Source organism: Amblyomma maculatum, chromosome 1, assembly GCF_055883805.1.
Source record: "Amblyomma maculatum isolate TAMU_Amacu chromosome 1, ASM5588380v1, whole genome shotgun sequence".
NCBI classification, from domain to species: domain Eukaryota; kingdom Metazoa; phylum Arthropoda; class Arachnida; order Ixodida; family Ixodidae; genus Amblyomma; species Amblyomma maculatum.
This window is the reverse complement of record NC_139344.1, coordinates 429,678,287-429,681,354: the sequence shown is the minus strand read 5'-3', so window position 1 is coordinate 429,681,354 and position 3,068 is coordinate 429,678,287. Positions and strand designations below refer to the sequence as shown.

General features: G+C 43.0%; 2 non-coding genes across 2 annotated transcripts; one reads left to right on the top strand and one right to left on the bottom strand.

Moving 5' to 3' along the window:
- Positions 1 to 1,328: 1,328 nt before the first annotated feature.
- TRNAS-AGA (transfer RNA serine (anticodon AGA)) lies at positions 1,329 to 1,410 on the bottom strand. Its single transcript has one exon. It is a non-coding gene; the product is annotated as a tRNA-Ser (tRNA).
- Positions 1,411 to 1,707: 297 nt separating this feature from the next.
- On the top strand, positions 1,708 to 1,789 carry TRNAS-AGA (transfer RNA serine (anticodon AGA)). Its single transcript has one exon. It is a non-coding gene; the product is annotated as a tRNA-Ser (tRNA).
- Positions 1,790 to 3,068: the final 1,279 nt, after the last annotated feature.

Below are 3,068 nucleotides of genomic sequence, written 5' to 3'. Positions count from 1 at the left end.
ACGTTAGTCGGTGGCGTTCATCTTGATTAATCAATTCGCAGCAATCGCAAGATATTTGGGATTCTTCGATAATGGCTTATTCATTTCAGATATTTTTCTGGAAAGTTATCTGCAGTATTAAATTATTTGTAACCGAGAGCGGCATGTTTCTGTTCTTCGACGACAGCCCAACATTTCTAATGATATCGAAGACGCGTAGTTGTAGCTATTTTATGCATGCAACCCAGCCCAATAAGTAGTTCATTTTAGAAAACTTTCGACGCGTCCTCGAGTACTGTACTTCAGTGAAGGTGGGAGTGCAACGGTGGAGGACGTCCATAAGGCGGTGCATACTATCAGCGTGGCATGCCTCTAAATCACAATCTAAACGCTCTGACATATATATCACCTCTGGTTTTCAAATAATCATGTGAGCTGCCCACTCTCCAAGCATTGAATATTGACTAGCGTAGAGATATTCGTGAAGTAATTAGACATACTTCGCCTTGCTATCTTTAACTCGGAAAATTGTCACATTCATTGAAATCTCGTTTGTGTCAGAAAGACGTGCAAGCGCAGCTTTAGGCTTTCATAACAACTCTTGCCTTGTGTGCTATAACGTTCGTGATAGCCACGAACCATTATATTTCCACCTCCTCCGTAATACTACAGTGGGCACTTCAGCTTAATTATGTACAGAAATAAAAACGCAACACATGCTTCTTCGTTCGAGTAGAATAATGACAATCAGTGATAAATCATACAGTCTACATAAAGATGTTGATATCATAAATACTTTTATATTAGGAACGCACATTACGAAATTTTTACTCGTCCTTTGTTGTCTTTATTGTCTAAGCTAGCTGGTATTTAAAAACCATTAAATCTACTACCTTATTTTTTGGTGTACAAGACGTAATTTTTACAAACATTTTTATAGTGCCTCCTAAGCGCAATACACCCGGTGCTCCTTGTACGCGTTTTATTTTTCGTTTAGCACAACATTCCTAGCCTAATTTTGTCGTAAAAGGCTAGCGAACCGCCTTCCGTAATTATAACACCTTTGCCCGTCTCAGACGCATCAAGCATTCGCAATATGAAATATTCAAGTTGGCGACATCCGCCTGAGCGGCGACGCTCAGGGCAGCGATTGGGAATGTCTCAACATTGCTTCCTATTAGAATAAATCGGCGAACTATTTGAAAGCGAGAGGGGATGAGGGAGTAAAGCAAGAAGGTAACTTATGATAACGCTCAAGTGCTCCCAACGTATTTGGGCCCTAAGACCAAGCTGGACAGCGAAACCGAAAAGAGAAAACGTTGCATGAAAAATAAAAGTGCACAACATCTCGCAGTCGACAGGATTCGAACCTGTGCGGGGAGACCCCAATGGATTTCTAGTCCATCGCCTTAACCACTCGGCCACGACTGCTCGGCGGACAACCGCATCGCCGAAGAGAGCGAGTCCGAACAACGACCGTCTCGCCTGCTGCTACATTGAAGCGCCTGGTGGAGAGAAATGCTTGCGCAATTCTGACAGCAACAGAGCGAGACAAGCTCAGCATCACGGCAGCCGAATACAAGCGCGGCCGTTTCTCCGAACTTGTCGCGCGTTGTTGTAGTCCCAATTGCGCAAGCATTTCTCTCCACAAGGCAGTTAAATATAGCAGCAGGGGAGACAGAATTGTTGCTCGGACTCGCTCTCTTGGACGGTGTAGGTACCTATCAAGCAGTCGTGGCCGAGTGGTTAAGGCGATGGACTAGAAATCCATTGGGGTCTCCCCGCACAGGTTCGAATCCTGTCGACTGCGGATTGTTTTTAACTTAATTTCAACACAAAATTTTCTTTTTGGTTCGCTTTCACTTGAGTCTAGGTGCTGAATGCGCATAGAGCACTTCAATGCTATCAAAGTTTTACTTTCTTGCTTTATTTCCTTTTCTATTTTTTTATGCATGTACCATATGAAGTTATTCTAGAAACGAGTGAGGGGGGGGGGGGGGCAATTCCAGTAGTTTTCTGCATAATCTCACTGCCACGACGACTAATAGAAAAGCTACACATAAGTATTTAAGGAAACAATAAAAAGCACAGCTTCTCTCAGCGTCATACGAAGGCGGCACCACACACACATGCACACAAATATATATATATATATATATATATATATATATATATATATATATATATATATATTCTGTTGGAGTCCTGTTGGAACTGGTGGACAGAAGTGGCGTAGTACATGTCCTGATGTCCAAATAAATTTTAACTGACGAAAGGCGGAGTCACAATCGGCAGTCCACTTGAAAGGCACATCTTTTTCCAGAAGACAAGTAAGGGAATATGCTAGGTCAGCAAACTTCGGAAAGAAACGCCGGAAATATGAGCAAAGTCCCAAAAAACTCCTGAGCTGTTTTAACGATTTCGGCGGATTAAAACAAGTGACAGCTTCATTTTTTTCGGAACAGCCCTTACTCCTTCCTTGTCTACGAGATGTCCAAGTACCACTGTCTGGCGTTCTTCAAAACGACATTTCTTGGAATTGAGTACCAAACCAGCTTTCTCAATACACTCCAAGACAATTTCTAATCGACTGTTGTGTTCACGAAAAGATTTCCCGAATATTACTACATCGTCCAAATAACACATACGAATGTGCCACTTCAGGCCACGCAAAACTGTATCTATGAATCTTTCGAACGTGGCTGGAGCGTTACATAATCCAAAGGGCATCGCATTAAATTCATAAAGCCTGTCTGGGTTGATGAATGCCGTCTTTTCTTTATCTTTCGGGTGCAAGGGAATCTGCCAATAGCCTGATCGCAGGCCAACTGAGGAAAAATAGGAGGCGGAATGTAAATAATCAATGGCGTCATCAATACGTGGCAGGGGATACACGTCCTCCTTGGTAACAGTATTCAGTCGTCGATAATCAACACAAAAGCGCCATGTGAAATCCTTCTTTTTGACGACTATCACAGGGGCAGCCCACGGACTAGACGATTCCTGAATGATGCCCTTGTGCAGCATATCACGAACTTGTTCTTCGATTGTTTGGCGCTCTGATGGGGATACACGATAAGGCTTCTGAC